The sequence below is a fragment of the Sebastes fasciatus genome, chromosome 15 (genome assembly GCF_043250625.1).
Source record: "Sebastes fasciatus isolate fSebFas1 chromosome 15, fSebFas1.pri, whole genome shotgun sequence".
Taxonomy (NCBI): domain Eukaryota; kingdom Metazoa; phylum Chordata; class Actinopteri; order Perciformes; family Sebastidae; genus Sebastes; species Sebastes fasciatus.
In genome coordinates, this window is record NC_133809.1 from 2,974,314 (window position 1) to 3,001,743 (window position 27,430).

At 39.9% G+C, this 27,430-nt stretch overlaps 1 long non-coding RNA gene across 1 annotated transcript in view; it reads right to left on the reverse strand.

Annotated features, from left to right (window-relative positions):
* Window positions 1–10,012: 10,012 nt before the first annotated feature.
* LOC141783615 (uncharacterized) overlaps window positions 10,013–27,430 on the reverse strand; it is a 78,348-nt gene continuing 60,930 nt past the window's right edge. The window contains exon 4 of the long non-coding RNA XR_012597315.1: window positions 10,013–10,425. This is a non-coding gene — a long non-coding RNA (uncharacterized LOC141783615). The remainder of the gene's footprint in view (window positions 10,426–27,430) is intronic.

Here is a 27,430-nt window from a genome sequence, read left to right on the forward strand (position 1 = left end):
AGGTTGAAGGTTTGGCCCATTTGGAGACGTCACTGGACACGCCCTTTTTGGAGAGGTGCCCAGTAGCGCACCAGAGAGGAGGGTTGGAAACTTCACCAGATATGTTGTTAAAACCACGAGGATACAATGCTGCATTTGTTTTCATTATTACACTTTCTTCATAGTATAATAATAATAATAAAAAACAGAGTAGTGATCAGAGGCAGAGCTTTATCTCTGTGGTTTCTCTGCATCCTCCATCAGTTCAGAGTTAATGATTAAAAGAGAAGGAACACAATGAAAACAACATGAGGCCTGAAAGCATAATCTGATCCACACAGGAAACCCATGCTCTTATTAAACTGTAGTCAATTTAAAACAAAGAGAAAAGAGCCAAACTGACATGACAGGTAAATAAAAACCAGAGTCACATTTATCCTCCTGCTGCGTCTTTGGTTTGGTCATGACTCATTTCAGCCACCTTTTACGCTCCAGTTTAGAGCAACAGCATCTGAGTCACTAATACATTTTAATGAGGTGAATTCACAGTCAACAGTCACTAGTGTCACCATAAAGACAATAAAACATCTCTATTGTCTGGGTCTACAGCTGTTTCCTGTTTGCTGTTGTTTCATTAACGGTCAGGGCCAGATAAAAGGTTTCTCCCACTCTAGTACAATCATTTAAAATGCAACATGAACAGTATGGATGAATTAAAACAAAGTACTTAAAGGGACTATTTGTAACTTTCAGAATTGCTTGTTAACAGCGACACCTGTGGCCGTTAAGTCAACGAAAGTCAGCGTCCTGTTGCTCGCACTTGCTCGCTCTACATAGACATGAACGAGCATCGCTCAAAACAGTGAGGCGACACACGTCAGCTAAAACCACAATATCACTCTATATTTCAGCTGCTTGGCAGTAATGTTAGCTGACCAGACCAAGGTCTCTCCATGAATCAATGCTGATCCTAGTGTTGGCTTTTCAAGGAAGAGAAATGTTATCGTCTCCCGACTGCGCCCGCAGGGAGACACCGGCACCCGGTCAGAGACGATAACGTTTCTCGCTGCGGAGCCCTGTCACTTCACAAGACAAGGGAAATCTCTGTTGGTCTGGAGGAGCTGCAGCAGTTATTTCTGCACAAACGTCCACTGTACATTCACTAGATATTCTCAGAGCTAAACTAACTCTCCTGCAGTGTGGAGTGAGCGCGCATGCACCTGTAGAGGTGGAGCGAAAGAGCGAGAAGGCAAGCAGGCAGAGGAGCAGAGACTCCGGCCACTCACGAGCGCGCATGGGATCCCGACCCGGTAGATTTTATACGTGTAAAAAGTTACAAACAGTTCCTTTAAAACAAAGTACTTAAATTTACTTATATATTTGAACTTGGGGTCGTTTTAAGGCCCCTATCATTTCAGTTTATATTGTGATTTAGTGGTGCAAACATACACTAACAACACACTAATTAGCAGTTAATTTAATTTGCAAAAACTACAGCATTCGCTACAAAGTGAACCTGCATGGAGCTTATGCTGGTCTGTAATCCAGCCTTGTTTACAATATGAGTTTATTCCCATTTATTACTGTATTATGGTAAGATTCGAGAGACGGACCGTCACGTTGGCCGCTCCTCATTTGCATAAAGTTGAGGTCTAGGCTACTTTATGCAAATCAGGGGCGTCCGACGTGTCTCGCCGCCTCTGGAAACTCCTGAGAAACTTTTAAACTAAGCGTTGCCGATCCAAAATAAAGACAGATTCAGCGAATGCATGGCTTATTTCTTGCGTAAAATGTTTTCAGAGACACATTTTGGTGAACTATTTTCATAATATAAGAGAAGAAAGTTTAGAAACGAGCCGCCATGTTGGTTCCAGTTTGAAAGCTGAGGAGCAGCAGCCCACGGAGGGAAAGCGTTCGTCCAATCAGGTGCCTTGTGTCTAGTGGCAGCCCATCAAGCGTCCAATGCTGGGAAACGAGGCGATCCCTCGAGATAGAAAAACACATGAAGTCTTGCTGCTGTTGTTTTGTGCAGTATAACTACTGTAGGGCTGGGCAATATATTGATATAATATCAATAACATGATATGAGACTAGATATTGTCTTAGATTTTGGATATGGAAATGTCGTAACATGGCATATGTGTTGTTCAGAGATATTGATAACAAAAGCTCAGCACATTTGTTATAATAATTAAATGAATGTAATATTATATCCAAACAGCCTTGGGGGAGACTCAAGCTCAAATATGATATGTGATAGACAAAGAGTTCAGAACTTTAGGACATTAAAGCTGCAGAAGGAAGTGTATGTTTTTGGCATCATTGGGCAAAAATTCCATAATAACCTTTCAGCATATTGTGATTCAAGTGTTCAGAGAGGTAACTAGACTTCTGCTCCTCCTCATGGCTCTGTTTTCAGGACCGTGACGGGAGACTTTGACCAATCACAGGTCATTTCATTGAGAGAGCATTCCTATTGGCTGTGCTCCGGTACTTGGCGTTCCTTCACCAGATTTCACAATGGCGGCGGCGTCACAAACTTTCTCATTTTCCAGCTTAACTGTGCACTACAAGATGATTCTGAGAACATCTGAGGAGAGAAATAGACATTAACGTAACAGAATATTGATTCATATTTGATCAGCGCTGCCTAGTTTGACCGTTTGGTCGGAGTTCGCGAGTGATTGACCTCAGATCAGCTCTTACTGCTTGTTTTCCTCCGGTCTGTGAAATCCTGCAGATGCCGTTAGGAGCACCGGAGGACACCTTTTTTTTCAGGTTACTTGTTTCATGTACTACTGTCACGATATAGTGACCGCTTTATAGAAATAACTTTTTTTAATCATATTTGCTCCAATCTCAGCTACTTCAGCTTTAATGACCTTTTATTTGATTAATTTGATCAGGGTAGGTAGTGAGTCAGTAGTTACACCACTGCAAGTAGATTTGACTCCCTGAGTTTTTATAAAGAAATGAATTATGTATTTTACGCACAGGGATCACATGAGGTGAGTTCTGTCATGATGTACCTGTACGACGCAGTAGCAAAGATTTAGTTCAGAAAAAAAACATTTTGTAGTTTCACCCTTCAAATATGTGGAGTGAATTTGCAAGCTGGCTGTATTTTACAGGGAATAATTAACCACAGTCTGCAGACTCAGCCCGTCTTTTTCTTTCTTATCAAACATCTCAGACTGGCTGTCTGGTTTCAACAGATCTGCTGATTCAATGTGTAATTTTAAAACAGTTACCTCTTGTTGCCACTTGGAGTTGCCAATGTGCACCAGTACTTATAGAGCTGATTTTATTTAGTTAGAATAGAAATATTAAAATGCCACCATTGTTTTTTTGGAGGTTTTTACACACACAACTCTCCTCTATAGTTTATTTGACCTGTGTTTAATTTACCGACAAATCAGTTAAAGGTCATTATTTTCATTGTATGCTATTCGTCTTTCTGTTTGTGTGCATGTTTTTTTTAATTCTAGTGATTAGAATAAACCTTTTCACTTAGAATTTGTAGTCTTTCGATTCGATTTCCACCTTCTGACTTACATTTTCTAAACTCTCTCTCAGCGCTATAAGGTCATTCTACTTTATTTCAGCCATAATCTACGTGCAGCTGAGGTGGTCAGCAGGTTCAGGGCTGTACAGTCGCACATTTGACAGCTGAAATGAGGTCATTTAACGGAGCTGAATTGCAGAGCTTGTTTGACATTTTTAAAATAGGCCACCAGAAAAGGGACAAAAGGGTAAGTCAGACTGATTTAGCTGGAAGTCTGCTGTCAATGCTGCCCTTTAGCAATATAATGGAGGTGTAGAATATTTGTAGAATTAGCAATTAATCCCGTCCTTACCTCTTCCTCTTAGCACAGAAAGTGGCACAGAAAACTTCATTTGCATTTACTCGCTAAACAGGTGGTGCTGGAGGCTGATGGGTAATTGTGCTCTCTGTCACTTACCAAATGGACTATGTTAATTGTACAATGTGTTAGCAGGCTGTATGTCTTTGGTGGAGTTGTTTTAATGCAATGTCCCAGTGGAATTAAATCCATATTGGATGATTCTAAAGCTCAGGGTTTGAGTCCAATACCAACGTTCAGTGCCAAAGTAGGAAGTAGTGTGGCCTTAACGTTGTGAGGTGGAAAGTATAGGTGTGGATGTCGGGTTACGTCATAAACCTGTAATTAATGTTCACCTTTTTATCAACGGTAACAACAACCTTTCCCTAAACTTATGGCAACTTATTGCTTTATTTTAAACTCATGTTGATTGTGGTGAAGCCAAAGACAATTTCCATATTGTGGACAATAAAGTTTCTGAGGTAAAAGTTAACCAGATGTTTTAGTTGCTCAACTATACGCTGGAACTAGTTTGATACTGAAACTGTGTTGATGTTTGCTTGCACCACGTAACATTGATCTTAGCTTCTGTGGTGTAAAGTCCACACTAACCCAAATATCATCTCAGAAAATGATGTTTTCACTTCAATGCTCAGTAAGTGTGTGCAAAAACAAGTCTATCATGCCCACTTGTCTTTGAACACTTTGCTATGCAATAATGAAAAAAGGCTAAGGGCTGAAAATAGTGAACGTTAGAGGTGCTTAACGTGAAATTCAGAGCCTATCTATTGCCTCCACACATCTCTCAACATGGCGACGGCTGAGCCAGCGACTCGCAGTGGACAACGGTGCTAACAGCGCTAACAGTGCAAACAACGGCAACACTGCTGACAGCACTAACAACAGCCAACGCCGTTGGTCTGGGCAGCCTTATCATATAATATAAAGAGCGACTAACACAGCGTAGGGAGGAGGTCGGGGTGGATGGGTGGGTCTGGACTTTCGCCCAGGAGACCGACGTTGGTGCCCCGCGTGAAACCAGAAGTCAACGTTGATTTGTCACGTAACTTAGGAACTTAAGTAACGCCACTTCCTGAGTTATTTTAAGCCAAACCCCAATCTTTCCCTAAACCTAATTAAGCTGTTTTGTTGCCTAAACCTAAGGAAGTTATTTCCTGTGAAGATGGAAGTTTATTTTGAAAAGACTGTATGCATGTAACCGGCGGGAATCGACACGTGTTGCTGGATATTCGTAGGAAAACGAATGATAAAGGAGGAATAACTTTTTTGTAAGATATCATACGTCTTGCTCGTAAGACCTGATATGTCAGTGTTGATCTAAACCAAATTGATGTGCATGATGATGTTCAGTTTTTGAGCATGAAGTGAACAAAATGATCTGTTAGCAGCTTTAACCTAAAAGAATCTGCTTCTATATTTAGTTGTTTCGATGAGAATTTTGTTTTCTTCCCCAACTAAGTCAGGATAAAATGGATCTAAGTGAAATAAACTCAACCACATCTTGCAGCAGTGTGTTTTGAGGAGTGTTTGAATACTTTAAACGTGAGGTATTGAACATAGCAGAAACATAAAGCAGAGAAAAAGGCTGGAGAACGCAGCGGAGCGGGAACAAATGGAGTTTTGATGAAATCCTGCTTTGTTTTCTCTCCTTCGTATGACTCATTCATAGTTTTTTTTAGTCCTTTAGAAATACAGAATAGTAGTTCTGATTCGTGGATTCGTCCCTCTGCGCACTTCAATTATCTTCTGATAATTCTATTTGCCATATTAGTCGCTGACACACGGCGATGTTGTATGATACGAGGCAGCACCGGTGGACCATTTCCTTTCTGAAAAAGTCCTGAGCGAAGGGAGGAACTGTGTGTTCCCTCTTGTGTCCTCTCTTCTCCTTTGGCCTTTGCTCCAGTAGCACAGAGACCAGCGAGGGAGAGGAAGATAAATGTGCCCTCCCCCTCACACTGGGAAACATAGGAGTGTGTGTGAGTGTGTGTGGGAGGGCTGTGAATTCGAGTGTATTCGGATCGGGTAGCCGCGTCGATGTGGAGTCGCTCTGATTCTATCGAGTCCAAATTCTTTGCAAATGCAAGCTGATTCATCCTTTGCCCACATTTCGGTTCCTTAATCATGTCTGATTTAGCTTCATCGGCCCTCTGCGCTCCGGCCGCTCCGGCAGTAATGACAGACGAGGGAGAAGGGGCCGGACTCACAGCGCTTTCAGTAATAGACTGAATATTTTTGCTGCATGCACTCGGAGGTGAATCACAGGTTAAGTCAGGAAGGGAACCGATGGATTATTAGCATCAATACAGAGCTATCTTCTAAAAGAGCGGAGAGGAGAGGAGCGGAGCGGAGCAGAGCAGAGCGCAGGTATCGAGGAAACCAAATGTATCATCCCGTCGGGGCGGAGGAGGCAACGCAAGTCAGAACTGAATTATAAATCTCTCCTTGGTTTCTAATTAAATTCTTGATTCTAGGTTTATTTTGAAGTTAAGCAGAAATAGAAGCGATTCTTTAAATCTGGATTAAAGTAAATTAAAGCAGTATTTCATTAATTGGAATTGGAAACTCACTTTTTCAGTGCTTGTGCTCATACATCTGGATATCTGGAGTGTCTGACAACCAACAAACTGTGAAATAAGATGACCCAGTCAGTTTTTTGTGGGCTGTGATTCAACAAGCCATTCAGATTTGGCTCCCCCTCATTAGAATATATCGCCCACAGCTTTAGAAGTGGGCGACCTCCGGGGTCTGAGAAGTGAAGCCAATGAGGAAGTGCCTTAGGGTGCTTTCACATCAGGGACCCGGATCCGAAAACACTTGTCCAAAAAAAGTCCAGTTCGATTGATTAGTGTGAACGCTGCGTAGCGTGCTCGAGACATGGTTCGTCGATCTATGCCCGAGTCCACTAGAAGAGGTGGTCTGGAGTACGGATCATGCGTACTCGGGTACGGTTCACATCAGGTGTGAAAGCCAACCGTACCGAAACACGGAAGTGGACCGCTATTTAACGCGAGTAACGTTAGCAGTCAGCGAGTTGTTTTGAAAGGGCAGGATTTTTTTCAACGCCGCCGGTCTCCTCCGAAATCTATATACATATAAAGCAGTGTCATATCTGCAGTATATCTGTATCTGCTGTATGCGCCGATCTCATCCTCTGAACTGCACGGCCATCGGTGATAAAACAGGAAGGCCGGCGAGAGGTTCCTTAAAATATATATAATAGTAGGAGATGGGGTCGGGCGATGTTTGTTATTTTATTTAACTAATTTAATGGTCTACCGCTGAAGAACGAGAGCTGCTCAGCGGGCAGAGAGAGAGAGACAGCGGGGAAACTCATTTAGTGGGAATGAACTATTTCATTATTCATCTTTTTTCAGAGAAGGTTCTGGGCTTCCTGTGGGAATGGTACAGCCTGCTGCTGATGGACTCTTGGTGATTGAAGGGTCTATAAAAGCATTTGTTTTGGGCTGGTACGGCCATGGGAAGGACGTCTGCGTGTTGCTGTGTGCACGTGAAGTTTGGTTAATACAAGTTACTGTATTATGAGTTGAGTTTTATTCAGTTAAAGCTGAGTTAACTGTTCGTTCCGTTTGTTTGTATATAGTGTTTGTTACACGCGTAGCATGGTGACACTGTAAATACAACACATTTTTCTTCAAGAAGCATCAAAAAATACAAGTATGAGCCAGAAAATGAGCATGGTACAGTATGTCCCCTTTAAAGCTTCTTCCTACATTATAAAACCATCAACAGATGTATAAACTTGAGCTTTACTTAATTTGCATCAGAGAAGAAGAGCTAGAGGCAGACACATTAACGAGGTTGTGAAATGACGCTGGTAACCCACCAAAACTAGAGTAGACACATTCTGCATATTTGGAATTTCTTGATGACGAAAGAGGGCAAAGAGACGGCTTTCCTATCATTGGTGCAGGCAACAAAACGATTAACACTTTTAAAATCCTACATGTCAAAAAAAGAATAAGTATTATAACCTTTAATTCCTAAAACATGTCATCATAAAACTGCTTATTCCGATGTGATCATTAATGAGAAGGTGTGTGTTGTTTCACATCATTTATCAAACTAGAAGTAAAGATTCACCGTAAAACAATCCCGAATGACATCACCTCCTTCCCCTCACAACGGTTTCCTAACAAAGTATCTTTGGGCTTTCGCCGGCTTTTAATTGTGATGATGATGATCCGCGGAGCGGAGCAGTGTGGGAGTGAGGAGGAGCGGCAGGAGAGGTTACCTTGAACTCTTGTACCTTCAGTCTGGTGGAAATCCTTCTCTTGTCTGGGGCAAATTTAGGGCTTTTTCTAAATTCTCTGGCAGGACACGGGCTGCTTTCGGTCCTTGACCAAAAGACACAAAACCCCTGACGGCAGTTTTTCATAAGAAACTCCCTGTTCGACGAGGATATGAGCTCAATGAGAGCAATTTCACACTTTAGGCAGTTTGCTAATCTATTTCAGGGAACAAGGAACATTACAATATTATGATTAGATGGCTGCATCACAGAGAGTCCTGAGGTAGAAGATAAGGCTGTTCATATTCTCTATTTTACTTGCCAACTAATTTAATGAAAAGACTAACCAATGTATCTACTAACTTTGTGTGTGTATCAAAGCCTGATATCTCTTTCTCCTCTATTTCTAGCACTAGCTGCTGTCTCAGCTCCATGACGATCCTCCTCTGGACCGCACAGGGCCAGCTACTGGCCAGCTATTGGCCAGCTATTGGCCAGCTATGGCAAGCCGTTTTAACATTTCATAGCTAGACAGGATATTCCTTAGAGATATCTGCAACGTCATTTTGACTAGGCAAAACTCTAAAGTTAGATATCCGTAATTACGTTTTGACTAGTAAACCTTTAAACCTTTAAAGTCCCTAAGGAACATAGGCCATCGATGAAACCCCTCCATCTTCTCCGGTCTTGTGCCCTCCGATCTAGTTGTTGCCATGACAGCCCTTCCTTCTTCATCTCCTGTTCTGTGGTTCTTCTCCAGGTGGTTCTGGGATGTTTCCATGTGGGTTCCATGTTAGAGCCGGCTTTGTGATCGATCTATTTTGTCTTCTGAGTGTGTGACCTATCCACTACCATTTTCTCCTCTTGATTTGAGTTTCTATTGTTTCCTGCTTGGTGCGTTCCCATAGGTTGGCGTTTGAGATGGTGTTGGTCCAGTAGGTTCCCAGGAGGCGTCGGACGCAGCGGTTAATGAATGTCTGTAATTTGTTCAGTATGTTGGTGGTTGTCTTCCATGTTCTGGATCCATAGAGTAGAATGGATTTGACATTTGAATTAAAGATTTGTAGTTTGGTCTTGAGTGATTGTTTTTTTGTTTTCCAGATTTTGTTTAAGATGTTGAATGTTGTCCTTGCTTTTCCAATTCTGGCTTTGACATCCTCCTCCGTACCTCGGTCCACAGTAACTGTACTCCCAAGGTAAAGCTGGCTACTTCCTCTAGCTGGTTTTGATCCGTGAGTATTGGTGTGTTGTTTTTGTTGTTGATTCTCATTAACTCTCTTTTTGATGAGTTGATTTTGAGGCCGAGGGAGGCAGCAGTTATCTCTAGTTTGTGTGATTTTCCTTGCATCTGTTGGTGGGTGTGTGCTAGTAGAGCCAGATCATCAGCAAAATCCAGATCTTCTAGCTGTTTGTTCAGGTTCCACTGTATGCCGGTTTGGTTATTGCTGGTTACATGTTTCATAGTCCAGTCTATGCAGAGGAGGAAGAGGAAGGGAGAGAGCAAGCATCCCTGCTGCACCCCAGTCAGGACTTCAACTGAATTATGACTAGTTGTAATTCCAGTTTCAGATGTCTTTAATTCCCCTCAATTGAAGATATCTACATTGTCTTTTTTTAGATATCTAAATCTATATCTGTTTTTTTTTTGCGTAAACTTAACCACACACGGGTATAACCAAACAAACCAAAAGCCTTAATGAAATGACGAAGGTCAATCAGTTCTGCCTGCATCGTCTAAATCTAAATCCAAGGAGCCATTTTACGGTTGGAATTCCTCCTCTGACGTCTGACAACATGATTATCACCGTCCACCGTAGCAGCTGAGCTGTTGGCCCTCAGCCAACCCAAGCCCAGACACCATGAGGGCGCTTTTATGTAACCAAAATCTGATTATTTCATAATTATCAGATGTGTCCTCTCACAGAAAAGAGTCGAGACTGGCTCCAAAAGGGAGCCGATCTCCACAGACCCCCATGGTAAAATAACCTGAGGGATTATAACTGACATTTTTGGTGAGTTCACTAAGTGGTTTAGACATTGTGATTAAACTGAGGGCTCGTTCATGCTCCTGATTTTGTTCCTGAAATACATCATCTCCTTCTCCGGCAACTTTTCACACCAAACTCACAGGACACAGAATGACAGAAAATAGTGATTCACACACACACACACACACACACACACAAACACACATATAGACGTAGAGACAGAAACAGAAACTGGTTGTTCCGGTTTACCTTCCATCGACGTTGTTTACTGGTATCTGTGTATTATCTGCTTGTTGCTATGGGATTTTTAGCGCTCGCCCCTCGCTCGCCCACGCCGGTCCCTCTAAAGCACAAACAAACAGAGACAGAGGACAGCAACAAGAGAACACAAATAAGGTTAAGGGAGAATAGACGGCAGCATTAGGCCTGCCATCACGGGCCCGTATCCTCACAATAACGTGTGTGTGTGTGTGTGTTATCACAGTAGCCTACACATTCAGTGGAGCTCTCTGCCATGTGTTAAGGGATAAAGATGATTATTATTATTATTCAGTTATGACAAACTCACATAAAGACAACACGGCCTGACTTGGTCCTGAAACACTGAAATCTTACCAATCAGGCCAGCTTAGAGCGTTGAAAGTCTTCATCAACGGCAGTGTTCTACGAGCTTAACGCCATGCAACTTAACAAAACACATGTAAATAAACCAAACGCAAGCATCAATTCTTCACCACTTTGACCATTCATATGTCACAGTAAGAAATAAAGCAAACAAATTAAAAGGGAAAAAAATTACATTTTGGGAAATACACTTTTTTGCTTTCTTGCTGAGAGTTAGGGCGTTTTCACATTAGGTACGATTGATCCGTACCGTGCCCGAGTACGATTCCTCCCCCACCTCCCCTCAGCTTTCACATTAGTAAAGTTGTTCCGTACCCGAGTACACTTGCGTCATCATCAACGTGTATTTGTTTATGTTGAGATCAGCTGTTCTAGTGGCGGAGCATCATAAAACACTTCATTGAAACTGGACAGAAACAAAATAAAACTCACCAAAGCCGTCGTCGTTGGTCTTTCCGACAATCACCAACTCTGGTTTGGCAGAGGAGACCGGCGGCGTTGAAAAAAAACCTGCCCTTTCAAAACTACTTGCTAACTGCTACGTTACTCGTGTTAAATAGCGGTCCACTTCCGTGTTTTGGTACGGCTGGTTTTCACACCGGGTGCGAAGGTACGGATCGACGAACCGTGCCAGAGTACAGTACGGAGCGTTCACACTAATCAAACGAACTGGACCTTGGGGACAAGTGTACTAGGATCCGGGCCCGGGTCCCTGATGTGAAAGCAACCTTAGATAAGAAGATTGAGCTCACTCTCATACGCTAAATATACAGATGGAGCCAACAGCTGCTCAGCTTAGCATAAAGACTGTAAACAGGGGAAAGCGCTAGGTAGCGTGATCTCAATGTCCTCATGAGGAGCTACAGCAATGGTAGAAAAAAGTCTGTTGTGAAAAATGTGGTTTTGATGAAATGGCAACATGATGTTACAGGATCTGGATCGGCAACACAACCTAATATAACTCTCCTGGAACGCTCCAGTAAATGTGAATGAAATGTGTTTACAACGTTTGGAGATAACTAAAATATAGCCTCAATGAGTCGATCTTCTGGTTGGAATTCCTCTGACGTCTGACAACGTGATTATCACAGTCCACCGTGTCAGCTGAGCTGTTGGCCCTCAACCAAGCCCAGAAACCATGCGGGTGGTTTTACCTAACCAAAATCGGATTAATTCAGAATTATCACATGCCTCCTCTCATATGGGTCAAACAAGTGTGTCTTCTAGAAATGCCTGCTCACACAGAACAGACCGAAGTGAAGTTGTACATCTAGAGCTGGGGGTGTTTTTGCATCATTGCTGCACAGCTCCCAGCACTCTGCTGCCATGGAGACGTGGAGGTTGTTTACCCAGCCCGGGCCTCAGGCGTGGAGGAAAGTGAATAGATTCAACTTGTGTTTTTCCACTGCATGAAAATACTTTTCTGCGTTGATATGATCAGTTTATTCTTTATCATGTTTTAAATCTCATCTCTAAACATGATATGATCTACCACATGAGGCATATCTCTCTCATAGTTTTCTTCTGTGCTTCCTTTATTGGCTTAAAGTCATATTATGGTTGACATTTTAGGCATTTAGCTGGCGCTGTAATCCAGAGAGTATTTGGATTAGTGCAACAGACTAAATTTCACTTGTCATCAGGGATTCTAGCTTCATGTACTGGTGTTAATGTGGCGTTGAGGAAGATGAATGTTTCTGTAGTTACTGTTACACCTGTGTTTAAAATAGTTTCATAAACTTTACTGTGGAGCTCTCCACATGCTGAACATGGATGGGATTATACTCCACTGTAACAACCAGGAAGAGACTCAAGTTTACCACAAAGAAACATAAAACGACCACAAAGAGACCAAAACAACTACAAAGAGATGCAAAACAGCTGCCAAGATACACAAAGAGACCACAAAGAGACTCACAAGGACTATAAAAGGGGGCATAACAACCACAAAGAGACAAAATGACTACAAAAAGATACATAGCAACTATAAAGAGACACAAAACAAGCTGCAAAATGACCTCAAAGACACACAAAGCAACTACAAAGAGACACAAAGCAACTACAAAGAGACACAAAGCAACCACAAAGAGACACAATACAACAACAAAGAGATAAAAAATGACTACAAAGAGACACAAAGCAACTACAGAGACACAAAGCAACTACAAAGAGACACAAAAAAACCACAAAGAGACACAAAGCAACTACAAAGAGACAAAAAACAACCACAAAGAGACACAAAATGACCACAAAGAAACTTGAAGTTACCACAAAGAGACACAAAACAACAACAAAGAGATGCAAAATGACTACAAAGAGACACAAAGCAACTACAAAGATACACAAAATCACTACAAAGAGAAAAAACAACTGCAAATAGACACAAAACTACAAAAAGATGCAAATAGACTACAAATATATACAAAATGACTACAAAGAGACAAAAGGCAGCTACAAAGAGATGCAAAATGACTACAAATAGACACAAAACAACTACAAAGAGATGCAAAACAACAACTAAGAGATGCAAAATTACTACGAAGAGACACAAAACAACTACAAAAAGTGTGTATTCTAAGTTTATTGCTTTATATACTGTATATATATATATATATATATATATTGTACTCTAAAGGTGCTACTTGAATAGTTGTATAACTCTGACAGGATGAGTCATCCCTTTGACAACACCCGAAAATTAATTAATTAATTCATAAATACTTTCACAACAAAGATGCCATATTTCTGTCATTGTATAATGATTATAAATAATGATTATTGTATGTTCAAAAGCTCTTGGAATTTAAAGGGTAGAATTGGTATAAGTGTCTTAGGCATTGTGCATTAATTGCATTGTGTGAAATACAGAGAATGTGTCATCAATGGTTGACGGATGATCTCCAGAGGACTTATATAGTCTAACGAACACCAGCAGGGTCAAACCTGTTTGCATCAGCTTCAGTTTATCACTTTAAGTGGATGACGAAGTTAACGACAACACAGACGCCGTGTTGCTGTTTAATGCTCTGATCAGACGGGAGACATTGTTCTCACATCAGAAACGCAAAGTTCTGCCGTGTGTGTGTCACCAGAACAGAAAGAGCAAGAGGTCAACAAGCTTCGGTATCATCCTAGTTGCTATGCAACGCAAATTTTGAGAACGGCGCAGAAGCCACAAATTAGCATTTGCCGCCTAATACGTGGTGACAAAGAGGATAATGATATAAAAAAAATAACAGACAAGAGGAAGTCGGTGGTGGTTTCTCTGCATGCTGCTGAAGAAAATGATGAAACAGAGGACGAGGGAACACGGCGTCCCGTCGGAGAGAATTGGGTGCATGTTGTGTAAAAAACTCTAAATAAAACCCCTAATAGAGCCGGTTTAAAGGACTCGTGTAATTTGTGATGCAGCTAATCCAAAATGCGGTTTCTCAAATATACAAAAGTGCAGCGTTTGTGACTGATCGACTTTGTGGGAGATTTTTCCTCACTAAAAAAAACCTTGAGTGGTAATTTATTGTAGAGTGTCCTCATTCAAGAACATGGAGTAACACACAGAAGGTCCAGTATATGAAATATTATCATTACAACCTTGGGCGGGCTTTCAAGTCATGCCCACGTCCAATAAAGGGATTCATATCTAAATGGCATTGAATTATATCAAAGAGCGAGATTATAAAGACGTGAGGGAGCCAAAGACCCACAGAGCAGAGATATTCCACACATGAATGCAGTCTTGGGTTATTAGTATTTAGAGGCCTATTAGGAAACTACAAACAACTTTTGTCTTCAACTGTGAACAAACCACTTTATCTGGAGGTAAATAAAGAAACTAAAGAAGCTGAAATATTGGTAATAATCCTTTATTGCACAAGCAAACTGTATGCACCAAAGGAAGTTGGTGTGTAAACTGTGATGAAACGAACAATTTGGGTAATAATTTAAGGTTTTGTTTGTTTAAAACTCGGGCTGTCAAAGTTAACGTGATAATAACGCCACTAATTTCTTTAACACATTAACACAACTTGCGATTTTTTAGGTTGTAGCGGGCTCAGTTTTAAAGCTAGAGTGACGATACTGGTATCATATGAAACTATAAACCTAAAGAATCCATTGGTACCAACCATGTCATACTAGCTTGTCGCGAAAAAGCATAAATAACGCTCCAAACTTACGCACAATTTTGGCGAGGAAAAACTGTCACGTCCATTTTCAAAGGGGTCCCTTGACCTCTGACCTCCAGATCAGTGAATGTAAATGGGTTCTATGGGTACCCACGAGTCTCCCCTTTACAGACATGCCCACTTTATGATAATCACATGCAGTTTGGGGCAAGTCATAGTCAAGTCAGCACACTGACACACTGACAGCTGCTGTTGCCTGTTGGGCTGCAGTTTGCCATATCTGTCATTGTTTTGTGTTGTTAATTGATTTCCAATAATAAATATATACAGACATTTTGCATAAAGCAGCATATTTGCCTCTTCCATGTTGATAAGAGTATTAAATACTTGACAAATCTCCCTTTAAGGTACATTTTGAACAAATAACAAATGTGCGATTAGTTTGTGATTAATCACGATTAACTTTTTTAATTGATTGACAGACCTAAATTAAGTTAAAAAAGTACAGTTATTATTACAGACACATATTGTGACCAAAACTACAAAAATAAGACCTAAACTGGAATTATCTTTTAATCGGCAGAGGCATCTGAAAGCCTCAGTTTGATTGGCATCCATCGGCAAACATCTTTTTATGTATTCCAACTGCAAAAACAACAATGGTAATGAAGTATATACTGTATACTATTAGTATGTATAGTGATAGAATATAGTGATGGAGTAGATGTACAGGTGGAAAGTCTGCCACTTTATCTGCAGTTGCTTGTGAAAGATTTCTCAGCAGCTGAGTCGTGTTCTCGGTTTCTTTGACGATGTGCAGCAGGTGCTGGACTTGTAAATTGAGATTTACAGCAGATACAGTACAAAGTGGCATTTACAGTAGATCCCTCTCGTCTTACAGAGAACACAATCGTGCACAAGATCTCCCTTTGATCAACTGTATTTAACCTCGACACATCAGCTGACACTTCCTCTAATGACAGTTCAGCTGTCACTGCTTAAATAGCAACTTAAACACTTTAACCATTAACACCACACACACTTCGACTATCCCCGGCACTGCAGCTTCAACTGAAACTCAAATTTCTTTCTTTCTTTCTTACTATCTCAGGCTCCTTAAATGACAGTTTAACTGCTTTCATTGCTTTGACATCGACTCACATTTCAGCTGCTTTCATCTCTTACTCTTCAGCTGACTATGACCTTCTTCAGCTCTTACTCTTTAACTACTTTCAGTGCTGACATACAAACGTAAAATCCAACCCTTTACAGGTTAAACTAAACTTGCTTTTGGCTCTTACAATTCAACAGACACTTCAACTGAACTTAAAAAATAAAATTCAATTGCGTTCACTAATTACACTTCAACTGGTTTTAACTGGTTGTGTCTCTAACAAGTTGTCAGACACTTCCCAATAAACCCATTCAGTGCTTCAACTTCAACTGACACTTCAACTGCAACTCCCATACTACATCTGACATGCAAACACAACAAAGATTTTAAGGCCTTTTTTTTACCCGTTTAAACTTCAGTGTAACTAGGAATGTACCGATACTGATACCAGTATCGGGTCCGATGCTGTTCTCATCTACTCGTACTCGCAAAACGGCTCCGATACAACGACACCGATACCACTTTACGGCAGCATGACGGGCCGGTGGTGCGCCACGGGGTTTTACTTACGCCCTCTGACTCACACGTGCGTTACACTCCTTGGTCCGTGTTTCAAGATGGGTCGGGTGGGTTGCCGACAACGCCGCAGACCCCTGCCGCATTTTACGTGGGCCGAGCCCCACCCTGGGGGCACGACGCGGTTGGGGCGCACTGAGGACAGTCCGCCCTGGTCGGCAGTCGCACCGGAAGCAGAGGGCCCCATTCCTCCCCGGTGGGGAGAGAGGGCGCAGCAAGCACCTTTGCCCCGAGCCTTTCCAAGTCGACCTAGAGCCGGTCGCGGCGCACCGCCTCGTATGCGGGACTCCCCAGCCTGCCGTGTGTCGCTCACACCCTCCAGCTGGCTGTTAATGAGGGTCTTTTGGCACAGAGAAGTACTCGTATCGGTACTCGGTATCGGCGAGTACCCAAATGTAAGTACTTGTAAGCAAGCAAACTTAAATTTGCCTTAGAAAATGTCACCTTTTCAGTGTCTTTTTCACTCTTTAAAATTGAATTATTGAATTTTGCGTCAATTGTTCTCCGGATGCCGTAACTTTTCTTCTTCAGTAGTTGAGTCATAAAACTTTGGAGCTTTTCAGAACAGCTTATCTGCTTCGTCTCCACAGATAAACCCAGCCAACCATTTAGTCTCATTAATTCTGGGACTGATACAGTAAACACAGTTTATTACAGCGCGGAGCTGTAACCGGAGAGGAATGTTTGCTCCCTTTTAATAAACGATCTCTTAAAAATCCTGAGGGCTTTATAGGAGAAACGGAGAGGTGACAGTTGAATACTCATGCAAGCAAGTCAGACGTCTCCTCCGAGGAGATCTAATACCTTCATTTGACTGTGGCTTTACTGCTGAACCGACTATCAAAAAGGTAGAGTTTCCTTTTTTTCAATCTATCAGCCTTTTTTATTAGACATTTCTTTTTTCTCTCTTTCTTATTCCTTCCCAAAATAACTCTTCAATCTGAACTAGCAGACACTTTAATGCACCGAGCAGGCTTCTCCTTGCAGTGGCACTATTCAGCTCTGACCTTTCTTCCTCTGTTGGCACGGCACTATCTCTGACAATGGAACAGGAGGAGGTTAATATAAGTTTAGCGGTAGAAAAAGTATATTCGGAAAGGTTCGAACTCCTCTTCTTCACTCGCTATCCTTTTCTTTCCTCTCCTGTCTCGTCATTGTTCTCTCGTTGCACAAAAGGGGGCTTTCAGCGTCCAGATGTGATGGAAATTGAAATCCAGAGTAAAATCAGGGAATAGTGTGCAACACAAAGGAGGAGGCCATTCAATCAGGGAGAAAAGTCCTGGTTCCTCTCTTTTTCTGCTTAAGACGGGAATGAGAGAACACCAGGCATGATGATCTACGGGTTGCCTGTTTCACATTAAGCTGACATGTGACAAGTATGTACATCACAACATGTTGTATTAAAAACTGTACATCTGTGCATTCTCACGGTGACAGACTCATCTTCACTGAGCTTTTGTATGAAAACTTTCTGTGATAAAACAGCTTTGTTTGTTTGTTTAAAGGGACTATTTGTAACTTTCAGAAATGCTTCTTAACAGCGACACCTGTGGCCGTGAAGTCAACGAAAGTCAGCGTCGGGCTCGCGCTTGCTCGCTCTAAATATACCTGAACAAGCATCGCTCAAAATAGTGAGGCGACACACGTCAGCTAAAACCACAATATCACTCTATATTTCAGCTGCTTGGCAGTAATGTTAGCTGACCAGACGAAGGTCTCTCCATGAACATGATTTAGATCTGATCCTAGTGTTGGCTTTTCCTGTCTCAGTGCAGGCTGAGGCAGCGGGGCTCTGCAGCGTGTCTCTCTGCTCTCTCCGCCCGCAGCCGGAGAGAGCAGAGAATACACCGGCACCCGGTCGGTAACGAGAAGACAATGTTTCTCTCTGTAGAGCTCCGTCACTTCACAAGACACGGGAAACCTCTGTTGGTCTGGAGGAGCTGCAGCAGTTATTTCTGCACAAACGTCCACGGTACATTCACTAGATATTCTCAGAGCTAAACTAACTCTTCTGCAGTGTGGAGTGAGCGCGCGTTCACGTCTAGAGGTGGAGCGAGCTGAGCGAGAACACGCGCGCTGTCTGAGTGAAGGAGAGCAGGAGGAGGAGGAAAGGCAGCGGCTACACGCGAACGCGCATATGCGAGCGCGCATGTGTCCCGACCCGGTACATTTATACGCTTACAAGTTACAAACAGTCCCTTTAACAACTTAACGAGGTGATAATATATGTCAGTGTTATATAGTGTTGTGTGTTACAGCTTGTTCTGCTGCTGTGTGTGTGTGTGTGTGTGTGTGTGCGTGTGTGTGTGTGTGTGTGTGTGTGTGTGTGTGTGTGTGTAACTACAACCCAGAAAGAGTGATAATCAGGCTGCAGTTCACTCTTCTTGTCACACCTGAACTCTCTGAAATCTCTGCTTGTCTTGAGTTTGGTAGGACACAAAGGTGGATGTTAGGAGGCTTACTGGCGCCATCTGTTGAACATGAACATCATCTACTTTTACCTCAGTTTGATGATTTGAACAACAGCCTCAATATGAGTGTGATGGTTAGTTTGACAAACTTGACAAAGTCAATTTATGAGCTTTAAATGGAGTGACGGACTGCTGTGAGGTCACCCAGATTATAATCCTGAAGCTGTTCTAAACCAGCTGCTGAGACTCCGACAGCAGCCACCCTCTTCTGGAGGAGTTGGTCTTTGTTATTAGACAATTCATTTATTGGTTGTCTCTTTAAAATACTGCTTACATGTAAATGCAACAACAATGCTAGCTTCTGATCACTTATTGTACAGTTTGCTGCTAATATTTGTTCAAGAATAGTAAATATAAACTCCCCAAGTGATCGATATCGCCCCCAAATCTCTAACACATTTCACATTTGAGTACCAAAACAAGCGAGGAATGTTTAAATATTTATAATAATATACAACTATGGACTTCTAATTACTTGTTTTGACATTGTGCTGAGTATTGTGCCTTAATGTTTTTTTAGTTTTTTTACAAATTCCTGCGGCAACCTGCAAAAGTAAAAAATGTTTCCTGTCAGAATCATGAATAGCTACCAAAAAATGATCATTTGAAATTTCTTTTCAAACTTTCTCCTTATTATTTTTTCTTCCTATTTTCTGCATGAAAGGTTGTAAAAATGAAAGTCCGTTCCATTTATAAAGTGACAACCACAACTTGAAAAGTGACTGATTGCATTGAATTGAAACAAATTGGTGTAAATGTGGACGGATGGAGGGTAACTCAACTCAGAGCTTGACATCATGATAACATCTCCAGACTGGATCCTCTGTTTTTCAGAGACAGTAAATGATGAACATAAAATAGCATAATTCACTCCCTTTTCTTCTAAAATGATTTTTTCTTTGTGCACATACCTGCAGCATCCTCTCTGAAAGCTAATACATCTATCTTTCCCTCCGGCATCAGAGAGAGCAGAGGACTGGATGTACCCGGCCGTATACCACGACAGGCTGCTTTCTAGGAATCTGCTCTCTGTGCTTCCCAGAATCTCTCCGGAGTATTATTAGCTTCCATAAATATTCACCTGGCTGATGAATGATTTAGGCAGGTAGTCACTGGTGAGCAGATTGGTTGTCATTACAAACCTTCAGCTCTACACTAACATCCAGAATAAACATCTTCATTTCCTTTTCAGGTTCAATATTGTTCCCTCCGATCAGAAACAAGTTTAAGTGATGTCACTCTGTTGCATTATTCTCTAAAATATTAATACTGTCAACAAAACCTGTTAACCCTCCGAGACCCACAATAGACCCGTTTCAGTCTTTTTTAGGGGGGGTCCAGTGGGTCTTTAGGGGGAGATAGTAGGTCAGCAGTAGATGTCAAACAGAAGTGGTGTACATCATCTGGAAGCTAGGAACCTGAAGATTCATTTGAGATGCTGTTCCCTTTAAGGTACATTTTGAACAGATAAAAAGTGCAATTCATTTGCGATTAATCTCGATTATCTATGAACAATCATGCGATTAATCGCGATTAAATATTTTAATTGATAGACAGCACTATGCAATTAAGTATACTGTATATATAAAATATATATATATATAAAAAAATATATTTATATAAATATATATATCTAAATAAATATGTATATATATAAGCTGAATAAATCATGACAAATAAAACATAAAGTTAAAAAATACACAAATAAATAATAATAATAATAATAATATTAATAGATTAAAAAAGATTGATGAAGCGATTGTTAGTAATAGGGTTGGAATTTTTTTTTTTATAATATATTGAGATCTTTGGTATATTAGGATTTTATTAATTCCAGGGACTTAATATAAATATAAAGTTGAGTTTCATTATAGTAGCCCGTGAAGTTGGATGGGGTCTTTAAAAATGTAGCCTTATGAATAAAGAATTTTGCTAAAATTATGAATTAATTCATATCAAAATAATACAATTAATAATCAAAAAATAATACTATTATGATATCAGTAGCAGGCATTGCTGTGGATTTGCTACTTAACCGTTCCATTAATTGTTTCCAGAACAAAATGAAGCATGAAAAAAAAAATCACTGGAAAAATCATTAGTTTTATAATGGCAGTATTTCCTCCTGTTTGTTTGATAAAAAAACGACAGGAAATCCAGCTAGACGATTTTAAAGATTCCCATCTCCAGTAGGAAGAAACCAAACGCACCAAATTCCAACTTCGTTGCATATTAGAATATTTTGACCAGGAATTTAAGCAAACTGCAGCTTTTAATCATTCTAAGCAATCAAATCAAACCAAACAGGAATATATTTATCATGTGAACTTTGGCTTTTTATAAACTTGTTTAATAACGGCGCAGGTGAATTAAAACTTTATTTAAGCCGGCAGATTTTCAGGAGCAAAACTCATTACGCTCTCATCACGCTCTCATTTCCATAACAGCATCTGTTCGCCTTAAATCATACACATGAATTTAATATGTGTGTTTAGTAAGTGTGTGTGCATCTGTCAAACGTGAAGCAGGCTATGCTACAACTTCTGACTTTAAAGGCAATATATTTGATTTTTTTCAGATCTTTTTTTCAGATTTATTTTTTCAGACTTTTTTTCAGATATTTTGTGTCGGACTTTTTTTCAGAATTTTTTTTCGGACATTTTTTCAGATTTTTTTTTTCAGACTTTTTTTTCAGACTTTTTTCACATTTTATTTTCAGACTTTTTTTCAGATTTTTTTTTTTCAGACTTTTTTTTCAGATCTTTTTTTTCAATTTTTTTTTTCAGACTTTTTTTTTCGGACATTTTTCACATCTTTCTTTTCAGACTTTTTTTGTCCGACATTTTTCAGATTTATTTTTTCAGACTTTTTCTTCGGACATTTTTCACATCTTTTTTCAGACTTTTTTTTCAGATCTTTTTTTAATTTTTTTTTTCAGACTTTTTTCAGATTTATTTTTTCAGACTTTTTTTACATTTTATTTTCAGACTTTTTTTCAGACTTTTTTTTCAGATTTATTTTTAAATTTTTTTTTTCAGACTTTTTTCAGATTTTTTTTTTCAGACTTTTTTTGTCCGACATTTTTCAGATTTATTTTTTCAGACTTTTTCTTCGGACATTTTTCAAATCTTTTTTTCAGATCTTTTTTTCAGATTTATTTTTTCAGACTTTTTTTCAGATATTTTGTGTCGGACTTTTTTTCAGAATTTTTTTTCAGAATTTTTTTTTTCAGACTTTTTTTGTCCGACATTTTTCAGATCTTTTTTTTCAGACTTTGTTTTCGGACATTTTTCACATTTTTTTTTCAGACTTTTTTCACATCTTTTTTTCAGATTTTTTTTTCGGACATTTTTCACATCTTTCTTTCGGACATTTTTTCAGAATTTTTTTTTTCAGACTTTTTTTTCATCTTTCTTTCAGACTTTTTTTCAGATCTTTTTTTTCAGATCTTTTTTTGTCCGACATTTTTCAGACTTTTTTTGTCCGACATTTTTCAGATTTTTTTTTTCAGACTTTTTTTTCGGACATTTTTCACATCTTTCTTACAGACTTTTTTTCAGATCTTTTTTCTCAGATCTTTTTTTGTCCGACATTTTTCACATCTTTTGTTTCGGACATTTTTCAGATCTTTTTTTATCTGTAATTGTATTACTTAACGCTAGATTGTAGATATTAGTCTCATGTTGTGCAATGAAGGTTTCATCTGTTAACAAACATATCTTGTGTGGTTGATAATAATAATAATTATTATAATAATGAAGGTTATCTATATATAGCACTTATCAAAATGAGTGCTCATTACGAAGTGCTTTACAAGGCAGATATAAAAATAATAAAAGGATAGATTCCAACAAAAAATAAATGGAGCAGTTCATCTCCAACGAGCCTAATAGCATCTAATGAACTTCTGATCGTAGAAGTAAAAGAGCTCAAGATGAGCACAAAAAGTTCCATCTACTGAGGTGTAATAGTCTAAAGTCAACACTAGAGAGCAGTGTTCCCTCACTTATATCACCTGTACTGTCTAACAGTGTTGTGTGAGACCTCTGAATGTCTTCATGTGACCATCAACACAGACGGACACCTGCTGGAGATGTTGCTGATGTTGATCTCTCTGTCAGCTCTGATGATGACAGTCTGTCAGCAGAAACGGCCTCTAAACACAGATCACTTCATCAGTGAGCTATGTGGCCACATATAGCTGTTAACGATCGCTGTCTGTGCGTTTTATTAAGATGTGTGTGTGGTCTGCTCGGCATAGGGATGAATACAGTATTAGAGCTAGGGCTGCAACTAACTATTCATTTCATTGTCGATTAATCTGTTGATTATTTTCTCGATCAGTTGTTTGGTCTATAAAGTGGTGAAAAATGTAGATCAGTGTTTCCCAAAGCCCGAGATGACGTCCTCAAATGTCTTGTTTTGTCCCACAACTCAAAGATATTCAGTTTACTGTCATAGAGGAGTAAAGAAACCAGAAAATATTCACATTTAAGAAGCTGGAATAAGAGAGTTTAGACTTTTATTTTCTTAAAAAGATTACTCAAACCGATTAATCGATCATGAAAATAGTTGGCGATTCATTTTAATAGCTGACAACTGATCGATTAATCGTTGCAGCTCTTATTAGGGCCTGAGTTGACGAAGGTTGAAGCAATGTGACGTTAAAGAATCACAGAAACTATGAAAAATAGGGCTGTCCTTGACCAAATCAATTCTTAGTTGACTAATTGATTAGTTGATTTAATCGACAGATCTGTAAAATTGAGTTTCTCAACAAAGAATCACACGAAAGCACCACTTTAAATCTGTTGTTTACCAGAGATGTGCTCACAGCTTTCTTGGAAATACGTCATTCAGCATGAAAAAAGCATAAAAAAAACAATTAATCGTCAAAGTGGGGGCGGTTCTAATAAAAACTTGGGAAATATTGAAGTGAAAAAGCAATGATGTGAACACCAGACGGCAGCTTGCGTCCCATCTCCTACCAACAGTCAACGTTGGTTTCTTCTTAATTATTACAAGCTCCACTAATCTAAACCAAGCCGTTGCCATAGTTGCATAACCGAAATGCATTTCAATTTGATTAACATAAAAAGGGAGAAAAATTGAATTAAAAGAGCATTCAGATGGGGTGAGATGTGCAACTCATGAGTAACCTAAACTTAGCCAAACCTGGCATATCAGAGGTCGGACGTTTTTTGACCTTTAGAGGCTCTTCCAACTTGGAGGCATCTACAGTATTGCCGCTGTTCCCTCCTCACCATGAATCAGTGCTGCAACATCATTACTACATGCAACCGTTAGCACACAGCTACAGTAGGTCAGACAAGCTGCTGAAACATTTACTGAATCTACCGGCAACATGACACTCGGGACACTCAGGACAAGACTTCACAAGCTCCACGAGGACTTTCACCACAGAGCAGCTATTACAACATCACACTGAGCGTTTGCTACAACCCACCACGGGGACTGGAAGCGTTGGATACACGCAACATGCTGATGTGACACATTTACACTTTCACAACCCTGTTTATCTCTGACATCATGTCATCCTCCTCCTCCTCCTCCTCCTCCTCTGGCAGGAAGTGGAGGAGTGAGACTGGAATCTGAGGTACTTTGGATCCTTACATAAGAGCTTCAGAGGGGATCCTGTGTCAACCTGGCCTGTTTTAATGGTGTGTGTGTGTGTGTGTGTGTGTGTGTGTGTGTGTGTGTGCACATACATGTGAAGGCACCTTATTTATTTTCTCTGTTTCTCTGTATGTTATTTTCTGCTCTATGTGTGCCATGGCAGTGTTTCTTTATATCTGTCCTAATAAAGCTTGTAAAGCACATTGAGTTGAATATTTATGCACAGTATGTGATCTAGAGAAAAATGTCAACTTAGTTTTTATTATATTTTTGTTTATGCTCATAATAATTGGTCGATTTTATTAAATACTTAATTTTTTATTTATTTTTTAAATGTTTTTTAAATTTATTTACATATTTATTTATTATTATGATTATGATTATGATTATCATTATTATTATTATCATCATCATCATCATCATCATCATTATTATTATTATTATTATTATCATTATTATTATTATTATCATCATCATTATTATTATTATTATCATTATTATTATCATTATCATTATCATTATCATTATCATTATCATCATCATTATTATTATTATTATTATTATTATTTTCTGTGTATGTTGTCTGCTTTCTGATTTTTGTTAGATTAAGTTAAGTTATCTAATATTAATTGCAACTGGACCTCCGTTAATAAAACCTGCATCAATCAGTGAATAATTGCAGAAGAGAACACAACTTTTAGATGTGTTGAGGCATAAAATCCAGATTGAATTGGTGTAATCTGATCTGATCTGACTTCTGGGTATATTAACAATACACATTGTAACAACGAGTCGTATTAGCCACCTCAAAGGCTCTGCTTTCAAAATAACTGCTATGAGATGTTATTAGGATGCACCAATACCAATACTGGATGGGATATCGGTGACAATGGGGCCGATCTATTCAATTCAATTCTATGTTTATATGTTTTACTATACATATTATATACTGGAATTTTAATTCCTGTTTAAGTTTGAACCAATTTGTTGCTGCATTAAAAAGGTTAACACTATTATAATAAAAAATATATATCATTTTGAAGATTTTTTTTTAAGTTTTATTATTTTAATAGTAAAAAACAATAAAATAATGTTTTATATATGTATTTTTTACAAAGTTAAAAGCAATATTTAAGTACTCAGTATCGGCCGATACCCAAAGCTCAGGTATCGCTATCGGTATCGAGACTGAAAAAGTCAGATCGGTGCATCCTTAGCTGTTATAAAGCAAAGAACTGATGTTGAGTTTGCTTTTAGAAATGAAAACTGCTCTTTGTTTCCAATTGTCAGCCTCAATTGTAGGTCAATGGACTCAGCAGATATTTCAGAATAGAACATAATAGGACCCGAGAGGAGAAAATAAAGCAAACAGAGTTGATTATGTGGAGTAGTGACACCCGCCGCTCCCTCGTCCAAACCAGCTGAGAGCTCCATTAGGCTAATTGCCTTTGGAACTGGGAGGTAGCGGCACTCTACCGAAGCAGGATCCTGGACCAGATCCTGCACCGCCGTTATCAAACCGGCGTCCCCCTCGAGTGGTCCACAATTCAGCCCCTCTCAAATCCAATAAGTGGCCCCCTCCTCGGTGGAAAACGGCTAATTGCGCGGCCGAAACTGCTCACGCTCACATTGTTTTCACATTTCCATGTTGTGTTGCCATGGCAGGGGGAGGCATGGAAACGTGGGGGGGTTATATATTTTCAGTAGGAGCTTGGCACCAGCCGGGCTGAAATGTAACCACGCTTCTTATTCTTATTGCCCCCCTCCCGCCCCCCCACCACCACCACCCTCCCTCCTCGCTTTTCAACCACTTCAATTACACAGAGGGACATGCATGTGACAGTGGTAGGATTACACAACGGGGGGGGAGAGCTGGGGTTGGGGGTGTCCAAATGTAGCAGGAAAAACAGTCCCTCTCCTCTGCTGTGTTATTTGTTGGTGTCTCTTCCAAATGCTTCCATACAGCCGTAATAACAGTCTGCAGAAGCGGCTTGCTGCTGCGTGCCAGTGTACACGGCTACCAGCGAGCTGTTTTTTCACCGTCACACTCACAACTCTTTGGAAACTAAGTTGGACGGTCAGGAGTTAGGAAACTACTCTGCGTGGTGAAACCGTGGTGGCCAACTTGTGCGCACATGTCATCATGGGTGCACAAATACAGTCATTCAAGTGGCGCAATAAAGGTGAATTACACCAACTGCTGCTGTAGAGCTGCTTTTAATACTAGAATGGACACGGATGTTGGGGTTTCTACAGAGTACGAAGTTTGGTTTAGCAGCTCTGGCTCCTAAAAATGATGTTTCCATACAATGAAACTACATTGTGAAACATATGTTGTTGTTTTTTTATGTATTACAAATACATTTGTAGTGACAGTCTGTGGAAGTCTGCCGATGTCTGCGTAGGGAAGAGGACAGGGGGTAGATGGGTCAAACAAACACAGGACTTTACAAAAGTGTAACCAAAAGTCAGTGTTGACTTATGTTAATTTACATCCATAGCTTAAATAATGGAACAAACATCATTTTAAACCTATCCAAGAAGTTTTGTTTCAATTTATAACGTTAACCACATGTTGAAAATAGGGCTGTTAATGCCACTAATTTCTGTAACGCATTAACGCAACTTGCGATTTTTAGGTTGTAACATGCTCAGTTTTAAAGCTAGAGTGAAGATACAGGTATCATATGAAACCAGAAAACCTGATGAATCCATCGGTACCAACCATGTCATACTAGCTTGTCATGAAGGAGGTTAAATAACGCTCCAAACTTGCGCTAAATTTTGGCGAGAAAAAACTGT